At 36.4% G+C, this 8685-nt stretch overlaps 1 long non-coding RNA gene across 2 annotated transcripts; it reads left to right on the forward strand.

The window, feature by feature from the left end:
• The first annotated feature begins 1724 nt into the window (after window positions 1-1724).
• On the forward strand, window positions 1725-8255 carry LOC136991677 (uncharacterized). Of its 2 annotated transcripts, none has more exons than XR_010883890.1 (3): window positions 1725-1808; window positions 2421-2458; window positions 8161-8255. It is a non-coding gene; the product is annotated as an uncharacterized lncRNA (long non-coding RNA). The 2 variants fall into 2 exon arrangements; XR_010883889.1 differs by lacking the exon at window positions 8161-8255 and adding an exon at window positions 3106-3210.
• The last annotated feature ends 430 nt before the right edge of the window (window positions 8256-8685 follow it).

Raw genomic sequence — 8685 nt, forward strand, 5'->3', positions numbered from 1 at the left:
TGTGAGCAAGCCTGTGCTGGTACTGTGGCCAAGAGTCAGAGCTTTCTGATGGACAATTGCATATCCATTTCCCCCATATTTCTGTTTATAAGCTGGTCTGAAAGTGTTTACATGTTAACAAGAACTGCTTGGAAACCTGAAATGACATACCACGAATAGAACAAAGCAGATTGTAATGTAATTCTTCTATGTCTGGAGGGTTTGCTTGTACATGAAATACAACTAGTAAAAGGTTAACACAAAGCAAAACAGTGTTAATTCTACATACACGTAGCTATTCAACAGTGCCCAACCTGTCCACTATCAGTACAACCCATTTGCAAAGTGGATTAAATTAACATGGAAACAACCATTCATATCAGAAAGAGAGCATGAAAACATGAAACGTATTATGAGTAGTAAATTCAGAGTAGTTAACTGGGAATAGTTATTTCAGAATAGTTTTCATATGCAGACAACTTTCAGACAACACTATAAATTACACTGAATTTTCTATTCAACCACAGCAATTAACAATCTTTTTTAAAAATGGCAGTCAGATTCTGGAGAGTGAAGAATTTTTGGGAAAGGCGTTACTGTGAGGAACCACTGCCATTTGAGCTCTAAACCAATGTTTTTCATACCACGTGTATTCCTAAGTAGCAGCAAATTCTGAAATATCTTACATTCCAGTTGGGAAGTATTTATTCCCTAAAAGCTGCCAGGTTTCATACATCAGCATTTCATTATACTGTAGTGTCAGCACAGGATCAGCCTTAGTCTCTGCCTGTTCTAGCATCTGAGGTGATAAATTCATCCTCATAAGGATTTTTTGTCTGTTTTTAATTATATCCAAGTAATGTTTTGAGGTAATATATCTTCCATGAGTGAAAAAAAAGTTTGCACATTATCTGTATCTATAGAAAATTTAAGGATGATTTAGTCTCCTTTATTTATTTCTCAAAAATTATAATTAGGTTAGAGAAGTTATCACATCTGGAGAATTTTCTGAACAGAATTTAGCTAGCAAAGATAAGGTTTTATAGCAAAGATAAGATTTTATCCACTGTCAGTTAAGCAAAGCAGTTATTATTGTGGAAAATTATTGTGCTAAATATTATTATTGTGCTAAATATTATTATTGTGCTAAATAAATAGGAGAGGAAATATACTAAAGTTCTTGCTTGAAGAAGCAACAAAGCATCAGTATGCAACCACTCACTCACCGTGTTTCCTTCTTTTCGTTCAGCACATCCATTGCTGACAATGAATGCCTGAAATGTGACATTTTGCATATCAAGTTATTAATTAAAATAAATTGTTTAAAACTGAATAAATAACCTCTGTATATACCTGAATAAAAAATCCAAAAGTAAAAAAAGAAAAAAAAAACAGTAAGAAACTCCTTTAACCATTTCTCAGTTCCTTCTCCCTTATTTTTATCTTCAGAACACTCTTTCACTTTCCTCTTCCTTTCCCTCTCCCCAGCTTCTTCAGACAAACACTATATTGCAAAACTCAATGCAGAGAGATGTCTAGAAAAGTTTGCAATAAGCTGGAAAACTCTTGCCACTATCTATGCTTTCTTCAGCAGATGGAAACAGGGCTTCCTCAAAGAGCAAATGGACATGAGAATGGATCACTTAGTCTCTGTAACCCCTGGAGAGCGGAGGCCAACAATTTACACTAGCTCTTCTCTTACAGCCCCTGCTAATTTTCCTCAAATGCCTCCTTTCAGGAGGAAGAGAAGGAAAAAAGGCTATAAAGGAGCAAGGAAAGAGAAGAGGGAGAGGAAATGAGAAAGGGAAAGAACGTAGAAGAAAGAAGAGGTGAAAAGTAGATGGGAGGATATGTATAAATATGTATAAGATGTTTTATAATTTTCATATTTATTTTATATGTCTTCTATGATGAATTCTGCTTTGTGATCTTGTATGGGTGAGGTTTATGTTTCTGTAAAAGCTCAAAGTCCTTTCAGGCAGCAGTTCATTGCTGCTGTCTTACCTGATTTATGAAACTTGCATTCCACTAACAATGCACTAGTTTGTACATTAATATATTATTCTGTTTCTTTTTTTCCCCTCTACTTTTTATGAGAAACTCATAGTTTGATCAAGGTAAAGAATACTATATGCACAGGAATGACTATTTTTCTCTCTTATGGAACAATTGTTGAGTTTACCGGTACTTTTGCAATCAGATGTGCCAAAACTATACAGGCAACTGAGATGTACCTAATACTGTGTTGATAGTGATGCAATGCAATCTGTTGTCTCAGATCAAAAGAGACTCATTAAAATGATGCAGGGAAATTAGTCAAACCTGCACAAAGCCTCATAGCAAAAGCTGTAACTTGCACATAGGTTTAATCATGAAACCTATGTAAGGCCACTCCTGCTTGTCTTGACTCCAGTCCCTTTTTTATTTTATGCGGCTTTCAGATATTGCCTGGGAGCTTCAAGCAAAACTCTAAATAAAGGTGAGTCAGTCTGAGAACCTGCTATTGATTTTATTGAAAAACTTTCTTGATATACCTATACATCAGCATTCATTTGATTTCTTTCTTAACCTGTTTTTGTTCTAATTGTATGAGTAGAGTGACTGACACCACAGCATTTTCTATTTTTTATGTCTCCATCTGAATCCTGTCTCTCAGAATCACAACAGTGCCTTGTGCGCTTTCACCTTTGGTCAGTAGTTGGGTGTATGTATTTGTTTTGTCTAAAGGATTACGGAAGGAAGAATGTCTTAAAGTTCATGTTGGTCTTTTAACATTTGCTACTGACATTTCTAGATTTCTATGAATGAATTACAAAAAAAAAAAAAAAAAAGAAGAATTCGTACTGAAGTAAAGCCTAAAAGCTCAAACACCTAGCAGAGCCAATGTGCTAAAAACTGCACACACAGATGATTAAAGGCATTTACAATCAAAGTATAAGACAAAGGACAATAGACGGACCTAGCCATATCACAGAGAAAATAGAAATAACGAGACAGGAGTAGTCAGCATGATGGACAATGATTACAGCAATGGCTGCCCATCTATTGGCAAGAGGTTTGTAGGTATCATGGCATAGGAGTGTCTGAAGAAGGAGTTTAAGGAAGACAAATGATTTTTCTTTGTAGACATTTCGAAGGAATTTCTCCTAGGCATGATGAGGAATATCACAAGAAGGTAATACAAGACGACATGAAGGTCAATTAGAGATCCTTAATGCTGAAAGAGATAAAAGAGGTAGGAAGAAACAAATGGTCTAAAGTCCTGAAAGCACAGGCAAGCTTCTCTCTTTCTTCTGCTGAAAAAGTGCAACTTGGAAAGGCAAAGGGTATTTACTTTGCAAGGTTAAGGGAGAAGCAGCCATATCTCTTAATTGTGATTTATTGCAGACACACAGAAGACATTTATATCAACTGATATTTATGTTAATTGATGGCCTCTACATCTAAGGGCTTTTTGGAATTTTTTTCTCCCTGGTCTTTTGTAATGATGACTGTTACTTATAAGAACAGAAATTCTTATAAGTAATAAAAGTTACAAACAACTGTTGGACAAACAGTTGGAAGGTCATTGTCTCAGATGATAACTAAACAAATGGTCAGTGATCACTTTGGGAGCTTCTTTTACAAGCAATAATCAGAAAACACAGTGTCTATTCATTGTGACTTATTGTCAGTGTCAATTTATATGCATTCTTTTTCATCAAACAAGTATGAGGAGCTTCATTTGCTAATTTCTTGCATGAATTTTATCAAAGGCAAAATAAGGAAAAGTGAAACTAAGTGTTTGCAAGTAAGTCTGCCTTAACAAGATATGCTGATTTTTAGTATTTTATAACATAGAATCTTTGACAGGTTAGTTATGTCTGCAGAAACCCTAAAGATATTATGGTCTCCTATTTCAGTATCTCCAAAATCGTAAGTACGTCACAGAAATCACAAGAAGTGGTTCATTTCATGGAGAAATTTTTAGCTTGGAAATATAAAGTTTCATCTACTACTTAACAAAATAAAGAAGAAAGCAGTACTAAAAAGCCATTTTTAGGACATGAGTCCAATATATTGCAAAATAAATTCTAGTAAATGCAAGGAGAAGGGAGCTATTGCATATGGTTCAGCTACTGTAGACACCAATTTGCTTTTCTTCATTTCTCTTTGTATACAAAATTGCATAGAGTACACAGAAAGAAGTCTGTTACTGCACTACTTATAAAGTTAAAAATAAACCAGGTAAACAATAAATGTATCTGCTTTACTCAGGTGTTGAAGAGAAGTATATGGTTTGTTGTTTGAAGATATACGGCTTTAAAGTTACACTTCAAGGAACAAGGTTTACCTGCATTACCTTGTTAGCAGAGGCAAAAGCATCTTTCAGCAAATTTCCACCTATCTTCTGAGTTTGTACTGGGTAATCAGATTCTGCTGAAATGAAATTGTTGATATTAAGGATATATATTTTTTAATCTTTTGTAGAGATGCTGAGGAGGTGGAAGAGAAAATAAAATAAAATTCAAAAACATGGAGCAAAGATGAAGAGGTACTGGAAGGTTAGAGTATGAGAAAAGTCAGAAAGAAGTAAGAAAAAAGAACTTGCAAAGTGACAGAGCGAGAAATATATCCATCTTGCCCAAGGATGGATGTGAAAGAGGGAGAGCAGTGTGCCCATTGTTAGAGATGAGAGAGGGCTCTGTTTTAGGTTATCTTTAGATTACAATATAATGTCTGATGTGTGATGTAATACATAGAAAAAAGTCTTAATCTTTCCCCTTGATTGTGCAGAATCACAGTGAAATAAGCAGCTTGATGGTTTCCATCCAACCATTTACAAATTCACTTAGCCCAGTAAAAACACGGGAAATAATTGTACAGACTGCCAGGATAGCTTATTAACATATTTTGCCATCCTCATTCTGCTAACAGTGGTGGGAAGCTCTTGGTCTGATCATTTCAAAGGCTGATACACATACAAGCATGAATTTGGCATTCTCTTTATTTCCTAAGGGGAGAGGATTAAGGTAAGAACAGTCAAAAAGTTTATAGCAAAGGTGAACATCAACAAACAGCCAAAAACCAGTAACATTTTTCTTTAAACTTCTCTGAGATGCTTTCTGGAAAATCTCAGCGTTAATGGTGAAGGAACCTGTTCCCTCAATTAAAGGATCCTGTGATTAAAACGTAGAAATTTGTAGTAGAAATATGAAGATCAGCATGAATGAAGTATGAATGGGAATAAAGTTCATATATCCTAGGAGGTGCTTCTCTTCATTTCCTATGACTCCCCAAATCTTGAAGTCCAGCAATCGGGCTCCTAAATGTGCCTTCTGTGCAACCCTCAGCTGCCAAAGAAATGACTGCTCTGGGTGCCGGAGAGCTGTTTTACTCCATGCCATTCCTGGAGGCGTGTACTGCTCTGGGGGTACAGTTCCAGCAGTGCAAGACTCTGAACCCCTGAGGGACTGAGAAAATGTTGCTAGTCCCAGTCAAGTTGATATTTCAGCTAAAAGCACTGCGGAAATAGCTGTAGCACTGCCAAAACCTTCCTACTGGCTTACTTAGGCTAACACAATCCTTTGCCTTAGCGTAGCCAGGTGTGTAGTCTTGATTGCTTACCTGTGTTCAGTCTAAACTTTTAAACTTTTGTTTTGCTGGTAATTGCAGCTATGGAAAATCTTTAGCTGATATTTTGGATCTCTAAGTACATTAGCGTCTTGCTGAAATGAGACTGTGGCTGATAGGAGAACTTTGATATGAAACTGGGACAAAGTGACCTGAACCTAGGAGGATTTCACCGTCTCACCAGCATAAATATTCTGATAAGGCGTAATATGTGTATACAGAAGCTAAAAGAAGTTACCAAGTAGGTAGAAGAGCATGCTGTAGAAGCACCCCTTAAGAGCAGAGAGGGAACCATCTATTGAGAACCCGTCTCTCCCATCACAGAGAAGAGCACGTGTGAGGTATCAGGCTGCTTGCAGCTTGTTTTGTTTTGCTATACTTGTATACAGTATATGCTCCTTAGCAAAGACTTCTGGCAACCTTGCCTCTGTCCTCCACAGTCATCTTCATCCTATAAAACAACTCTTGTAAAAAGGTTGCAAAAGCCCAGCCTCTGACACCATGATGACTGATTCCTCACCAACAAACAGCTGCGTTTCAGATGGGCAAGCTCTGAAAACAGAACAGTATGTGAGACAGGCATTTAGGAATGTAAAAAACTGTTATCTCAAATCACGTGGACTCCTCTTGCAAATCCACAACATTGGGGAGCTGAGCTTTTCATAAAAATGAAAAATAATTTTATTTTCTCTCTGCCTTGATGAAGATTTTATAAATAATATTGTTTCATTTTTAAATGTTCTCTTACCAGTTCATCAGTTTCTATTAGGGAGGAGTCAGATGAGTTATTGAAAAATGAGTTGTCACCTATTGATTTTTGAATTCTACATATTCTTAAGGACTAGACTATTTTTTAGTCTTTTACTGAGGCTCAACCTTTAGGTCAGTGCTGGCAGGGAGCATAGTGCAACAGTAGCACCCTCCTGGTACTCTCCTTCATTTGCTTTGAGTGTCTCAAGGGCTGCACTGAGCTCTGACCATCACACCAGCTGGTCCATGGGCAGACAATATTTTTCAGGCTCTCTTAAATCAAACAGCATTTTCAAATGCCTTAAACAGAAGATATGACATGTATCTGTGACCCATTCCACAAACACTATGTACAGAGAGATATGTCTGCATACAGATGAATCAGGGGGGAAAAATTCAGTTCTTTGCAACTGTTGCCCCATCAAGGAAGCTGGCTATATAATGCTTGTCAGATAATAGGCAAGTTAATTACTGGTCATAGCTAATCTGAAGTACTATCAGAGTTTATCAAAACATAATGCTTTCTTGTTGCACACATGAACTCCAAGAGTTCATCACCTTTAACCTTTAAACATGTACTTTGAATTATATAATCTGAAACCAGAGGTACCTGTTAAGAGATGTGTTTATGACATACTATTGCCTATAAACAAAAAAAAAATCATTATAAAATAGTTTTCAGGTGCCTTTATTTTCTTCAAGAGACTATGTGGAATCAGAATGTTTTGAGTTTAGCATTTTATGAAGAACAGAAGATATGGAAAAAAGGGATAGGAACCTATGACAGGGCTATAATTTAAATAATATGGACTACATCCATAGACCATCACCTCACTTGTTTGCTATACACCTGCTTTACCAGTTAGCTCCATGTGATCTGAGGATGAAGAGACATGAGGTAGAAGAGAATGTTATTTCTGCAACTGGTTTAGAGATAACACATTACCAGTCCTTGTTCTTAACACATATTCCTGATACAAACTTCTCCATGCGAATGACGGATTTAGGAGACTTTGAAGCCCTGCTTCTTCAATGCTTTTGCCAGAGGGTTATCACTTGTGTGTCTGTATGCTATAAATCACAACAGGTTTGCAATTGCAGCTCAGGTAGCTATGTAAATGTACAATGCTAGGTACTGGGCATGTCATGCCTACAGTTTCGCACCAACAAGAAGGGTGGGATCTGGGGTGAAAGATGTGATGAGGAATCACATCCCCCTCATCCTCCTTCACCTTGTGGAAATGTCTGATCTTCATGGTAGTGTTGGTTTCTTTAATACAGAAGAAAAGGTTTCTGTGTGGAAGGTACGTGGTGCAAGGAGAAAACTGTGTCACTGAGTCTGAAGTCTGAAGTCTGAGATTATGTGGAACAGGAACAAGCATTTCTTTTCAGCTTGGGTCCTTTTCCTAATAAAAACATTTTCTTATAAATTAATATCTATAAAAATAATCACAGTGATAGCTAAACTACATATTTAGCACATACTAGTTAGAAAATCATTTAGAGCTAGTGGAGACTACCTGAATCTTTTGTTGCAACTGTCCTGCAAGGAGGAGAGTCTAAATCCCACAGAAAATGGTTCTGCAAATGTCACTACCTGGTTCTTAATTTGTTATCATTACTCACCTTTACTTTTTCCAAGAACTTTAAATGACCTTATGCAAATCAGACCAACTGTCCTTACTTAGTCAAAAGTTTCATGTATTTCAGTCTCTTCCACTGCGGGTCTGGCACTATGTTATGTGAACAAATTAAAAATAGATACAATGTGTTAAGCATAGTGATATTCATTGTCTTCCCTTCTTTATTTCCTTGTAGGTGAGGAAGAGCTCATCTTTATGGCTGTATAAGCCTCTAAATATGATCCATCCATGAACTATTGTAGCTTCATTAAAGAATGTGAAACATCTACAGCAGAAGAATAATAAAATGAGCTATAATCCATAAAAATAATTGCAAGATAAAGAAACAATAAATAAAGGCTTTTGTCTTCTTTCTGATCTCTTTCCTTGCTATCCTCAGAAGCAAGAATATAAAGTCCATTCTGCTCTCCATAGTCTGCGATTTCTTTTGTATGCATGTTTCAGACAATATTTTTTCTCACAATGATATAATTTCATATCATATTTGCACTACAGCTTTTTTCATTTACCTTTCACCTCAAACATATAGTGCAATATAGGCAATGGGAACAATGAATTGTAACTTTGACAGGGACTGTCAGTAACATGATAAAACATTCTAGGTGTGCAAGGTTTATCTGTCAAAAGGTGAAGAGTCTTGTCCTCATTCTTAGATGTTCAGCAATTTACAATTGGATAATATTTTTCATTCCTCTATAGA

The sequence above is a fragment of the Apteryx mantelli genome, chromosome 3 (genome assembly GCF_036417845.1).
Source record: "Apteryx mantelli isolate bAptMan1 chromosome 3, bAptMan1.hap1, whole genome shotgun sequence".
In the NCBI taxonomy this organism is placed as follows: Eukaryota; Metazoa; Chordata; class Aves; order Apterygiformes; family Apterygidae; genus Apteryx; species Apteryx mantelli.